General features: G+C 47.8%; 2 protein-coding genes across 16 annotated transcripts in view; one reads left to right on the top strand and one right to left on the bottom strand.

Moving 5' to 3' along the window:
- P2ry14 (purinergic receptor P2Y14) overlaps positions 1–1,284 on the bottom strand; it is a 32,502-nt gene extending 31,218 nt beyond the window's left edge. For 2 of the 3 annotated variants that reach the window (XM_015486907.2, XM_048794080.1), the window contains exon 1: positions 853–1,284. The gene's annotated coding sequence lies outside the window, so the exon portion shown is untranslated. The remainder of the gene's footprint in view (positions 1–852) is intronic. The other variant, XM_048794081.1, reaches the window with a different exon arrangement.
- The window catches only part of Med12l (mediator complex subunit 12L), a 260,868-nt gene that overhangs the window by 132,081 nt on the left and 114,435 nt on the right, over positions 1–14,352 (top strand). The window lies entirely within an intron of this gene.

Raw genomic sequence — 14,352 nt, forward strand, 5'->3', positions numbered from 1 at the left:
AAAGTGCTGGGGATGTGGCTCAGGGGCAGAGTGCTTGCCTGCCTTGTGCAGTGCCTTGAGTTCAATCCCTGATGACCCCCTGCCCCCAAATCCACACACAGGCAGACTGAGCCACCAGGAGATGGCATGGAAGCGGTTGAATATGCTGATACTGAGAGTCTGTGCTATAATTCCCCACATGTAATTTCAATGTATAATGTTTAAAGTATTTGAAGTACTTTAGCTGATTAGTCATAGCCATGAGTAGAACTGAACATTTTGCTATGCACAGGGTATTTTTGTGGCTTATAATTTTCTGTAAAGATTTCCAAAATATTATACGAGTTGCCAGGAGAGTTAACATTCCCAATAGTGAGAAGGTCGACGCTTGTCCTCTCTGTGTACAAATAGATACGACTCTCTGTTCACACATGTAATTGCCAACAAAACACACGCACTCTGACTTCCATGTAATATTGTAGTAATGGGTTTTGTAGTCTTAAGAAAGCAATTTTGATACACATTTACAAGCTTTTGAAATGTTTGCCCTGGGGGTGAGTGCCTTTTCAGCATTTCCTTCAGTGTCTCTTCATTAGGGATACAGTTGACAACCACAATTAAGAATCCCAAATAATCAACAATGACAGTAGTATTTCAGGCTCCCTAAAGTCCAGGGTTGCTCAATAATAATAATAGCAAGTCTATTAACATGACAACCAATTATAGCTCTCAACAAAAAATGACTTCCCTAGGCAGCTCTGGGGGGTAAACACTCCCCCCCCCCCCCCCCCCCCCCCCCCCCCCCCNGCCACCTTGGCCACCGACCCCCTCCCCATCTATTCAGGTGGTTTCCCAGAGAAGTTCTTTCCCTACCTGTTCTGGTGCTTTGCCTGGGAGTCAGATGGCGCTCATTTCAGAATCCCTCTCAAGGTGGAGACCTGAGGAGCTCTGAGGAGCTCTGCTGCAGAGTTCTGCTCATCTTCAGGAGCAGATGAAAATCAGGAACTGAGAGAAACCACAAGATAATGGGCTGGCCTCCGCTCTGCTGCAGTGGGCAGTTAGACCTGGTGAGGCTGGGAAGTGGCAGCGCGTTGGGAGGCCTCAATGGCTTGGTGTGTGGGTGTCAGGCTGACCTCTGACCTCTGCATGAGTTCCTTTTCCTTCAGTAATGCAAAAAACGTCTACTTTTTTTTTTCTTTTTCAAAATTTCTGCACTTTCTCCCACATCTCTGTATCAGCCAGTGAACATTGTTGCCAGGCAACAACCCAAACAGTTTTTCTTTCCTAACTCTGTCATTGGCGAATACAACACATGGAAAGAGATGGGGAACAGATACAGTCACCCAGGAGGAGACTACAGGGCCCACCTGGCATCCCCAGCTGGATGCTGAGTGGCGCTGCCTTGGAATGCAGAGGCAGCCTTGGCTAAGGAGGCATTACGGCACCAGTGAGTCCCTCTAAGTACACCACCCCTTGGCACTCATGGGAGATGGGTTCCAGGACCCCTCAGATGCCAAAGTCTATGGATGCTCAATTACGCCCCCTACAGAAAATGGTTTAGTGTCGCGTGTAACCATGCAAAACTACTTCAACCAGCTTTTCTGCTGTTGTGACCAAAAGACCTGATAAGAACAGCCTTGGGGGAGGAAAAGGTTATTTGGGGCTCACGGTTTCGGAGGCCTCAGTGCACAGGCGGCCTTCTCCTTAGCTCTGGGTCCAGGTGACGCAGGGCAGCTTTGAGAAGGGCTGTGGAGTAGGAAAGCCGCTCAGGACATGACAGTCAGGAAGCAGAGTTCACCAGGAACAAAATGTAAACCCCAAGGCACGCCTCCAAGGCCCACCTCCTGCAGCCACACCTATCTGCCTGCAGTCACCACCCAGTTAATCGCCACTGGAAGGTTAATGCACTGACTAGGTTAAGGCTCTCCTGGCCCTGAGCCTTCTTGCATTCTCATACATGAGCTCTGGGGACACCTCATACCTAGACCATGAAAACATCTTCCTGTATACTTTAAATCCTCTCAGATTACTGATAATACCTAACGCAGTGTGAATGCTCTGGAAATAGTCATTGTGTATTGTTGGGTGTTGTGGCAACGAGAAGTCTGCCCACGTTCAGCACAGATGCAGTTTGTCTTTGGAGTGTTCTCCATGTGTGGTTGGTTGAGCCTCAGGGTGTGGAACTCATGGACACAGAGGCCTTCTCAGTGTGCATGACTCAGAAGGAAGGAAAGCTCTGACCTGGGAGATGCCACGGCCGCCCCTGTATCTTGGGGAGCTTGCTCCAGCTGTCCCGTGGCCAAGTCCCGGCTCAGGCTCACATCTGATGTTCACTTTCCCTGTGCACATGAGCTGTTGGCAGTTGCCCTCGGGCACTGTGGTCAGTGCTGTGACAGGACGGGCTCTCGTGGGCTGCAGGGTGCTTGACAGGCAGCAGGCCATGCTCTGACACTACGAGGCAGTGGCAGCTGAAGCAGGCCCTCGTTCTTTCCCTCTCGAGGTGCGTTTTCTTATTTTGTGCCTCATCTGCAAATTTAATAGTCACGGTTGGTCCTCAGACAGAGGCCTGAGGGGCCTGGAGCTGGTGGGAAGCCCCTGCTTGGCTCCACCTGAGCGTCACCTTTTGCAGACTTCCCAGACCTATCAGCCCTCACGGCTACTTTGACTGCAGGGATGGGGACTCCGCTGTTGGTGAGGCCTGTCCACCTCAGCTCCTGAGGTCTGCCCTAGGAGATCCCTTCAGAGGCCAGTCATTACTAGGGGCACTGCAATTCCCAGATGGAGCACTCTGTGTCGGGGTGGGGGAGCTGCTTGTGCATGGTGTCTCTAAGTGGGGGTCGTGTTCACTGGGCTGGCGGCAGGTACCCGCTTGTGCTATCCTGTCCCTCCTGACTTTCTGTGGGGTGCTCCACATACCTGTCACTGAGGGTGATGGGGAGGACCTTCTACCTTCCTTGCCTGGAGCTGTTTGCATGTCCTCTCAGTTCCAGGAGTCTTGAAGCCAGAGGTCATCCCTCCAGTGATGCAGGTGAGCTGGTGAAACCCTGGGGAGTAGGGGGATGCAGGAATGGGCTGGCACAGCCTCCTGTGGATGGGCCAGTGTGACCTAGGCTGCTGTAGGTGCTGTCCTTAGCACACAGTGTGTTTTAGCCCATTGAGAACTTCTGACAGTTTAGTGGGCTGGGTAGATTCCCTTCCTCCCCCAGCCCCATGTTTTTCTTAAAGAATGAGGAAACTGAGGCCTGGAGAGGCCAAGTCAGGTCCCGTTGCTCCCAGAGCTGGGATTGGAGCCCTGGAAGATCATCTCCCCAGCCTGTGCTCTGATCCTTTGTTCGTGTCTCAATTTAAGACTGGAGAACCTGTGTAGGCCTAACACCTCGGGGGCTAACCCAGAACCTGACTGTGTCGTATTGTGCTGGGACAGCCAGTTAATGACCCCTGTTTTATAGTCTTATTGGCAGGTACCAGGGAAAGGGTGGGAGAGAGGGAACCGCCAGATGGCCACCATAAGGGAGGCCCATCCTCAAGGTCACAGACAACTCGCATACCCTTGATAGGGGAGCATTGAACCCAGGGACGTTTTACCACTGTGTCCCATCCCCAGCCCTTTTATTTTGAGACAGAGTCGTACTAAGTTGATTAGGGCCTCACTAACTTCCCCAGATGAGGCTTAAACTGTGATTCCCCTGCCTTAACCTCCTGAGGTATTGGGATTGCAGGTATGTGCCACTGCACCTGGCTCTGTGTGTGCTGTTAAGGTTGCATGTCTTAGGACAGACTGCCTACCTTAGTAGTTTGGGCGTGGGGTACAGGGCTGGTCTTGGGGTTCTTCTTTCCATTTTTAGGAGAACCTTTAAGGGAGAAGCCCCTCTGGGTGATCCTCCTCAAGTTGTTGCTACCTGTGGTCTCTGAAGTGTTTAGTTCTCTCTGGCTCTTTGAAGGCCTGGTCGACAGACCTGGCTGGCCTGTCACTGCGGAGCTTGTTCACTACTGATTCCAAGACCTGCTTCAGAGGAGCAGAGCTAGAATTCTGTGTTTTTGACTAAGGAATTGCCGTTTTCAAACATACAGGGACACTTCAGAAATAAGGCAGGGTGTGTGTCCCTGCCCTCCTCCTCCCTGCCTTGGGGCCCCTGTTCTAACACGGGAGGGACTTTTCTCTGTCCTGCCTTCTACCTGTTTCATCTGTCCATACACCTAGCTGCCTAGGCCCAGAATCCCGTCTCTGTCGCTTTGGACACTTATGTGGATCTGTGGCTTGAGAACAGAAGTTTTGAAGGACAGGGTGCTCCTAGGGTGGTGATAATGAGAAAGACTCAGACGGCCAAGGCAGCCACAGCCTAAGGCAGCCCAGGGAGGAAGGACGAGGGTCAGAAGGGGCGTCTGTGTCCGGGGTCTTTACACAGGCCCAGCGCCCTCATCTGGAGTGCTTGGGACCAGAAGCGTTTCTTCATTTTAGGATGTAGGTATAGACTTCACTGGTTGAGCAGCCCTGATCTGGAAGTTTGAAATGCTTCGGAATCAAACTTTTTGAACCCAACATTGGTGCTCAGGAGTTTCTGAATTTGGGAGAAGTTTGCATGTGGGGATGAGGGTGCCCCACTTGGATTCCGTTGTGTCTTCTCTCGTCGGTTTTTCCCCACTGGATGTCAACAGATGGCTTAAATTTGGTCTTATGCTGGGCATGGTGATGCACACCTGTCATCCCAGCAACCCTGGAGTCTAGGGCGGGAGCATCACAGGCCAGCCTCAGCAACTTAGACCCTATCTCAAAATAAAAAGGGCTGGGATGTTGCTCAGTGGTTAAGCACCGCTGGGTTTAATCCCCAGTACCAAAAAAAAAAAAAACCCAAACAAAACAACCAGGAAACTAAACAAAAGTAAATCTGGCATTAGAACATCAGCTGTTCCGACTGTCATTAGTGGGGGGGCTAGCCCGTACTGTCACCCAGACTTTGGAGACTTTTCCTCCTTGGATGCACGGACATGTCTGTGAGTGTCAGCAGGATTCACAATGCGCCTTCCCTCTGTCATGCTTTTATGTAAGGTCGTGCTGGGAGTTTGTGTTCATGGTTGAGTGAAAAGATCAGCTTGTAGGCCTCTTTCTCCTCGAGAAGTCGACATTAGCATCTTATTGTTTGGGGGGAATTTAGCTCGACAGGCAATATTTATTGACTTTAAAACCTTCACATGTCCTTTAAATTAGTTATCTGTGACCTTTACCAGCACAGACACCTTGGCTTCAGTTAACACTCAGCACCAGAAGTAGTACAAAGTAATAAGAAAATAGTGATAACTACCAGAGGGGCATGGTCCCGTCTTCCAGGAGTCTTGTGCCAAAAACTAAATGAATAAGTAAATAAAAGAAAAAATTTATAGCTAAAATGGTCCACATTTGCTTTCCCCTGACCTATGTGTTTTGATTCATGCTAAGCAGTTCCTGTTCCCATCGCCCCTTGTGGAATCCTGACCCTACAGTTCTGTGGGATTTCATCCTGGTGGTTCTTTGTTTTTGTTTCGTCAAAACTGTCCACAGAACCCTGGTGGCAGCTGGCGCAGCCCACCAGACCTGCACACACATGCTCCCTGCCGCTTTAGCTCTGTTTCCAGGCAGGGCCCCCTCATTGGAAATGAGACTGGCTATATATAAACCCCCCTGAGTATTCAGACTGCAGATGAGCGGGTCCAGCACACGTGACGCCAGATGTGCTGTTATTGTTTCCAGGGAGCTTGTATCTGTGCCCATAAAAGCTTGCTTTTCTCAGCCTGATTCCATAAACATACTATTTTGTTTGTTATCCCAAAAATTCAACTCTGTGTGATTCTTAACATCATGTATTTAGAAACTTTTTTTAAAAAGTAAACATCAAGAAAACCTCAAGGTTAAAGCTGCATCCCAGATCTTCCTAGTTTCTTTGCTGGGTAGAGAGTGAGACAGGTATACCTGTCCCTCCCCACCTGCCCCTGCTCCCTGACCCCTCCCCACCTGCCCCTTCTCACTGGCCACTCCTCACCTGCCCCTCCTCACTGGCCCCTCTCCACCTGCCCCTCCCCACTGACCCTCCCTACCATCCCCTCCTCACCCTCCCTGTCCCCATTGCCCCTTCCCCACCTGCCCCTCCTCACTGCCCCCTCTCCACCTGCCCCCTCCCCTCTTGCCCCTCCTCACTGGCCCCTCCTAACCTGCTGTTTGGAAATGGGTTCCTGTGAGCCTGTGGTTCTTCAGTATGCATAATTCACTCAACCAGTGTATTGATGGTCATTTACATAAATGTGAGCATTTCCCCAAGAATTCATTTTAACCCCATGGCTGCTATTACTGGCTTACATAATTTTTTTTTTTTTTAAAGAAAGACCTCAGTGTCCAGTAGTTTATCCTGGCATGTATGTTTTTAGGTAGGGCTGGGGTGGTCCCCAGAAGAATTCCATGGGCAGTGAGAGAGCCCAGTGGGGTGAGAATGCAGAGGATCCTAGCACAGGGCCCTTGAACACCACAGAACTGTGCCCCGCATGGGGCATTTCAAGGAAGGGAGAGTGGGGTCCGCTGAAAGAGCTGTCGGGCCTGCCTGCTGAGTGCCCGTGGACTCACAGAGTGGGGAGAGTCAGCCTGTAGGTATTGAGGAACAGTGGCATCGCAAAGACGCATCATGCTGAGTTGTTCAGGATTCAGCCATGTGAAATATGGGGGGATTGTAGTAAAATAATTGATAATGTGCTTTTTTACAATGTGGCTGGACAACCTTATGTATAGACCGTGGCTTTCTGTGTCCTTCTCTGAGGCATTAAGTCCAGCCAGTGTTCGTTTATGGACTGCTGTGGGGCTGGGTAGCAAGAGCCATGTCACTGGCACTGCATGGTGAAGCACTGCCCCTGTCAACCTTCTCCTAATGGGTGACAGGCCCAGAAAGTCATTGGCAGGCATCCTGCTTTCACCCCAGGGTGACATTAAGAAAACCTTCTGCTGCAGCACCACCACCTTCTAGAGGCTGAGAGAAGCAGCCATTTACAAAAAGGAACCTATTTTAGGGACGGTTCACAAACCTTATTACTTTGGTGTCAGCACTGATGTCCAAGGTCATGTCATGAGTTAAATACCTTTAATTAGTTGAAATATCTTCACTTTTAATTAGTTGATGTGCTCAAAGAGTTTTTTTTTTTTAAATGGTCGATGTTCTTATTTAATTTCAACTGAAAGAGAAATAAATTTCAGTTGATGTTAACAAGGAATCAAAGTTTTGAACTTTCTTAAAAAACAAAAACTATGGTTTTTGGGAAAGATGCTCAGAAAGCAGTAGCAGTAGTTTTCTTTGTAACTCAGGTCTCAGAGACACATCATTTCTTATTGTCTTCATTCTGTTCACATAGCTTTTAGGACTCACCTGATTGCTGGGTGTGGTGGCACATATCTGTAGGGAGGCTGAGGCAGGAGGATCACAAGTTCAAGCCCAGCCTAGGCAATTTAGGGAGTCCCGAAGTAACTTAGCAAAAACCTGTCTTAAATAAAAAAAAAAAAAAAAAAAAGGGCTCAGGATGTTGCTCACAGGCAAAGCACCGCTGGGTTCAATCTCCAATTAAAAAAAAAAAAAAATTTGCTGTTTCCATCTTCGGCCCTGAGACCTCTGTGGTGCTGGTACACTTCTGAAGCAGCCTGTGGTTTTATATTATGTCTCATAAGATCAGGCAGTGGCTGTCCTTGCTGCCTCTCTTCTTTGGTATCCCCAGTGTCCTCTACCATAGGAGGTGCTTAGAAGTGTTTGTTGAGTGAATACCTTACTACAATATCGGAGACCGGGAGGACCCTCAGCTCCGTCCCCGGGTTCTGTAAGTAAACACAAGTGAGGCAAGGGGACTAATCTGAAGAGTGATTATGAATAGTTTAAATAATATCATCCCAGGAGTGTTGAATCGTCTCATCGCTCTCATCCGCACACTCTAGGGCTTCTTTGTGGGTGTCTGAAGACTGCTGTGATTCATGATTCACCTGGAACAGGTCACTCAGAGGTGGCACCCACTCTCTGAGACAGTCCATCCACTTAGCGCTGTGATGGTCCAGCTTTCCTGGCAGTCTCTACAGGAAGCTGGGAAAGTGAGTTGTGAAGTTCCTGAGAGGCTCGGGCTGGAGCCCCAGCCACAGAGGCTGCTTGTCCACACGTGGGGACGCCTGGGCACCGGGGCTCAACAGGTGCCGGTGGAGTGCCTGTGTCATTGGGACTTGGGAAGCTACACTGAGAGGAGGTGCACTGCAGGGCATGGGCATGTTCCAGCTGAGTGCACCCAGCTGAGGTCACAGCAGGGTCCTGCGCCTAGGGCACACTGTGGTGACGGGGCTGAGCCAGGGTTCCCACTGGTGGAGGGTCTGCAGATACCCTTAGAAAGACAGTGCCCCTTAGAAAGTCGGCTTGACAGGGAAGTCTTGGTGTTTTTAGGCGGCCAGTGTGGAGACAGCTGTGGTTCATAATTGAGACCATAATCATGCTGTTTCCTATGGGCTGGTCAGTTTGACCCACAGGAGGAATCAGTGAGACTGAATTTCTGTCTTGGTCCCTGGCAGGCCACCCCTGGTCATACGGTGGTGGTGTGGTCTGAATGTCTGTGCCCCTTCACTTTCCCTGTGTCCAGTCTAGCCCTCGCTGTGCTGGTATTTAGAGGAGTGGCCTCTGGGAGTGACTGAGCCACATGGTGGGGCCTCCTCCAGGTGAGCCTTATGAGGGAGGCTGGGGCCTCAGCTGCTCCTTTTGCCCTCCTGCCCTGTGAGGGCACAGGAGGTGCCATCTGTGAGGGATTGGTCCTTGTCTGGCACCCAGTCTGCCTGAGCCTGGGTCAGGGCTCTGCAGCCTCCAGCTCTGTAGTAGTACATTTCTTTTGCTCATGAATTACCCAGTTTATTTTGTTATAGCAGCAGGAAGGATCTAAGGTGGGTGAGCAGGATGAGAATGCTGGTCACACTGCGTGACACATCAGAATTCAGGGATGAATTCTAGTTGATGCTAGGCAGGGGTCAAGGTTTAGACTAGTGTCACAGACTGGAAGATCAAGGCAGGGGCTGCTGGGCTGCTGTGGGCTCTGGCGCAGCTGGCCTCTTCCAGAGAGGCACAGACTTCCTGCAGGTGGCGCTAGTGCAGCCCTCTGCTGAGATCCAAGGGCGCCTGTGGCCTGCGGGGCTCCGCCTCCTGATGGGCTCTGCAGGGTGGTGCCTTGGTAGGGCAAGGGCAACCTCCATCTCCAAGGAGGTCCTGAAATCAGACTGTTTTGCACCTGGAGGTAAAAGTGTTAAGAAAGGTTTGTGACGGCTTTGCTTTGAAGAAGAAAAAGAGTATAAATTAGAATTTAGATAACGTCTTCCTTCAGGAAACAAGAGCAGAGAGAAAGGTTCAGTTTGGGTGGGCTGTGTTCTTTCTGGGGCTTTAAGCAAAAATCTCAAACAATGAGCACCAAGCCAGGAAACGACATACCCAGGCTCCTAGGAGACTGCAAGTGTTAATATAGTTGGGCTAAAAGCATTTGATAACCTGAGTAATTAAGCAGGCTTTGGTAATTACTGGTAATACCTGGAGAAGTGCATTTCTGGGGGTGCATTGGTAGACATTGGTGTAGGGCTATTGATGGCAGTGAGGAACAGAGCGGGGTCATGGGTAGGTGAGGTGGGGCAGGGGAGTGTGCAGCCCCATGAGAACCTGGACTTTGGAGTCGCACCCCCTCACACCTTCTCTGTCTTCCTTCCCAGCCTTATACTGAGCCTCTGCTGGCGCCTCCCCACCCAGGTCTGTGAAGCGGGGGTGGGTGGGGGATGGATGGGGGGGGGTGGTGACCGCATGCCTTCCATAGCGTTGTTGTGCGGATGAAGGAATTCTGTGTGTAGAGGGCTTTGGACCATGACTGGCACACACTGTACAAGATTTTATCATTATCTGTTTTTAATTTGCCTCATGAGTTTTTCTGGGAGATGTTTGTTTCTATGTATCTATAAAGAGCTGTCTTTAAATAAACATTTGTAGAATACACTGAACTTCAAAGCAGGCGTCTTGTGTGAAGTTCAGATACAGACCGCACAGAGATCGTTTCCTTTCTTTTTCCCATTTTTGTGATTGTGTAGAATTGGAAATGAAAAAAATGTGCCTCATTCTTCCCTTTGGACATTGTTCAGTCCCTCTGTAAGTCAGCTTAGCTCTTACTGACAGCTGGACCGCTGGGTTTCCATGTGGTTGAACATGTTCTTCTCTTTTTGCAAATACTGTAGCAATACAGACCAGAGTTTCCTAGGAATGTAGCCTAGGGTGCAGTCCCCCAGAGGGGAGACTCTGAGGTATTTCCTTGTTGTGGATGGTGGCTGGCCTGGGTGACGGTGTCATACCAGGGCGACCTGTGCTCTCCACCAAGCTATTCTCAGGGCGCAAGACCGGCTTATCAACATTGGAGCCTGAAATTTATATCTGTTTTTCACAGGAGGTGTATTTTTGCCTAGTTCCATGTATATTAACCAGTATTTTACAGGAATGGAGCTTTTGTTTATCTAATTTGGAAATGTCTGAGAGTTCCTCATTGTAGAAGTCACATCACTGGTGGTGGTGACATAGGGGCATTGGTCGCAACCCTGGTGGCTCTTGAGTCCCCATCATTGAATGTGTAGGTGCTGGCATCCGACATCTTCACACAGAATGACGAGTGGTATCTCCTTCACTGTTTGCAAACTGCATTGCATATCACTTGCAAATTCCTCTGTTTCTCGTACTGTGATTATGGTCACACACACAGAGACAGTCAGTCTGGGTCTCACAGCTGTGACATGCATCTGTTTGGGCTATCATGATTCGGTTAAATGGACCCATCTTTCAGCAACACAAGTTGAGTTTTAGCTACCATGGTTTATTGACTGTGCATAATTGCATGAAGTATGAACTTCACTGCCAGCTCTCCCATTCATAGATCATGGTTAGGTGACCGAGCGTTTCACTTCTTTGACACCCTCTCAGTAGCAGCCCCCTGCACACCTGCTGCTACTCACTGTTCACGCACAGGCACCAGAGTTTGTGGTTGTGTTGCCTCGCTCGCCAGCAACGACAGCCTGACATTTACAAAAAGACCTCATCGAAAGAGTTGACCAATGAAGATGAACACAAAGAAGTGAAAAGGGACAGTTCAGGAAGTGAAATTCTCCTCAAATGTAAAGAGAAACCCATTAGAAGTAGCTGCTGTGGGAATGCTGGCTGGCCAGGAACCTTACCCAAGCAGGCCCACAGCTTCAGCGAGCTTGGCGTGGACAAAAGGGTGAGCAGTCCCAGGGAGAGCAGTGCTGGAGGTCCTGCTGGGTGAAGGGGCCCTTGAGTTCATTCATGACATTCAAGGGGCAAAGAACACAATGTTGGAAGGTGGTTCAGCTCAGGAGCACGACAATCCACAAGGCACAGAGGAGAGGATTGTAAGGAAAATACCAAGGAGAAGCCATCATTCAAAGGCATGCGAACAGTTCAGGCTTTTGGAAAAAGTTCATTTTTGGTAATTGACGGATGACTTTGAGCATGTGGAAGGTGTTTTGATTAGACTAGTAGCAGCCCCTGAAGCACTGGATGAGATATTTAAAGACTGTTTAGACACTGTCATGGTTTAAGGGACAGGTCTCATTTTTTTCACAGAATCCATTAACCCTGCTTACATGAACTGTGTGTTTGTGCCTGTGTACCTGTGCAAGTGTCCAGAATGCCGTTGGAAAGCCTTGTATGGAGCATGTAAACCTAGACTTGGACTTGGAGGCTCTGGGAAATCTGGTGACATTTGTGACTGTGTTTATAAGTGAGGCTAATTTAATCAGGCATTTCTGAGAGTTGTGGAAGTGCCCAGACTAAAGCATTGGGTATTCTCCTGCATAGTTCAAGATAGAAACTGGACAGTTTACTAAGAATATTTGCCTATGAAACAAATAATGGGATTTCCAACTTAGTTCTTTTATCTTAGTTTCCGAATGAAGAGGGAAAGAAATGTGTGACCATGAGCCACATTGGCCATTTTTATAATTTTAGTTGAGTTCTTCTGTGGCTTATAAGAAAAATTTAAGAGCATTCAAAGTGAAAGTTGCTGTTTGAATCTTATGGGTTTCTTGATTATTTAAAGCTGAAAGTTTCATTCTTTCCTCTTCAGTTCTGGTGGGTTTTTTTGGTGTTGTTGAAACCATTGGTAAGCTACACTTTATTTTTAATTTTTCCGTTATTTTGGAAAGAGCAGCCACTATTTTTAGTAACATTTTCACACGAAATCCCTGTGTTACTGCCACCCTTTCAGTTCTTGTTCCCTTTTTATAGCTGTATGATGACTTCCTGTAGGTGTTAATTACTCCTTCCAGATATTTCTATCTCACCCTGCTCCAGGCGACTCAGGTAAACCTTGGAATAGGTTACATTATGGACCTCTAAGGGGAGGCTAGCCACAGTCTCAGCTGCCCTGCTGGGTGGCGGGCTGTGAGCAGCACACAGGTTGTTTCTCAGCCTGTTTTGACGCTTACCACCACGAGGTGGTGCTGGTGGGCTGGGAGTGCGCTCCAACCCACCTCCCCCCCCCCCATGATAGGAAGTACTTTAGGAAGTCACTTAGGATTATCCAGAGATTGTTTTATATCATGCTGAACTCGCTGTCATTTTACATGGTGTGTGCCTAATAAGCATTTATTGATTTGTTAGTTTCTTGTGTTTACTCAGGGAAAAATCTTTATGTACAGGGTTTGAGTAATCCTCAGCTTTATTTTGTTCTCAAGATTTTTTTTTTTTTGGGGGGGGGGCGGTATTGCTGGGCATTGAACCCAGGGTCTTATGCATGCGAGGCAAGCACTTTACCAACTGAGCAGTCCCAGCCCCTTGAGTTTCTGTTTCCCTTAGCACATCTCATTTCTCTGTAGTGAGTGTAGCATTTCTTAAAGTGTACTCGCTTGTGTGCATATGCACACACGTATAATATTTTGCCTTGAATATTTAATCTATAGTTACGCATTTTCCTAGGCAGTGTTCTCTTAAGTCTTTAGCTGAGAAATAAAATATTGCATAGTATTTGGAAATATTTATCAAGAGGCTTTATAAATACAACTGGGTCAATAATACACAAATTGAAAGATATTCTACAAGATGGGTTATTTTGAATATCAGCTTTATGGAGAATATCAAAATCCCCTTTAGGAAATTCTTTGTTTTTCTTCTGAATAAAAGGAAGAATAAGAATGGAATTTTATTGCTGTAAAAAGGATACTGAAGTGTTGCATATACGTTAAGCATCCCTAATTTGCAAATCTGGAGTCTAAATGCTCAAAGACCTGACTCAATGCCATAGTGGTAGACTCTACCTCTGGCCCCAGGTGCTGGACTACAGTTGGCACAGAGGCCACAGCAAATGTGGTGTGTTATTACCTTCTGGTCGTGTGTGTTAGGCACAGGTGAAACAAATGAGTTGTGAGAGTGTCTCTAAGATACTTCATTAGGTATGTGCAAATATTACAAAACTCTGAAACCTTCTTTCCCAAACATTTTAGATAAGAAATATTCAACCTGTTTAACCCAAAATCCTTGAATATGAGATTTTGTATTTCATATTTGAGAATATTTCCAAATTGACAATTTTGAAAAAGCAATTAAATAGATTTTTCTTTTTCTTTATTGTTAATGGAATATATGTTCTACTTTCCGACATTAGAATCATATTTTGGACTGTTTCTATTGTAATTATTTTACTCATGGAAATGATCCATTCTTTGTTTGCCTGGATAAATGATTTGTGGGAATACAAGCCTATGATTTTGATGGCTTTTGTCACATGACTTTTTAAGAATGGGGATAATAATGCTCTCTTTCTACTTTTTCTAAGTCACTGTTTTAAGAGGTCCCATTGATTATTAAATGCCATTTCAGAGAAACAAAACCACCATCCTGTTAGATGAGCCCATAACTTAGGGCACATCTTTGTGTAAGTTTCTAATTTTAGAAACATTCAAAGGGTTTTGAAATACCCTAAAGACCTCCTAAAATGGAGGCCTGGAGCAGAGGATGGGGCCAGGTCTGGAGTAAACCCCCGAGTCTGGATGGAGCTGCGTATTCAACAGCATCCATCCCTGTGAAGTGGGTTGTAGGTGGAGGAAATGCAGTAGAGAGGGTGGTCCCGTGGCAGGAGGTTATTGTCCTCGATGGGACGCTGAGCCTCCTTGCACAGGGTGGGTGTGATTCTTCCCAGTGTCCTGGGGAGGAAGGAAGAGACCTTAGCCTTTCCTACCAGCACCTCATTGGCTCATCTATAGCACATCTTTCCTAATTCAGCTAGGGGCACAGAGCAACCAGGGTGGCCAGTGAATGACCAGGTGCGGTGTGTGCAGTTACGTATTCTAATGCCCCCTGCAGGTGTGGA

Source organism: Marmota marmota, unplaced genomic scaffold (assembly GCF_001458135.2).
Source record: "Marmota marmota marmota unplaced genomic scaffold, marMar, whole genome shotgun sequence".
In the NCBI taxonomy this organism is placed as follows: Eukaryota; Metazoa; Chordata; class Mammalia; order Rodentia; family Sciuridae; genus Marmota; species Marmota marmota.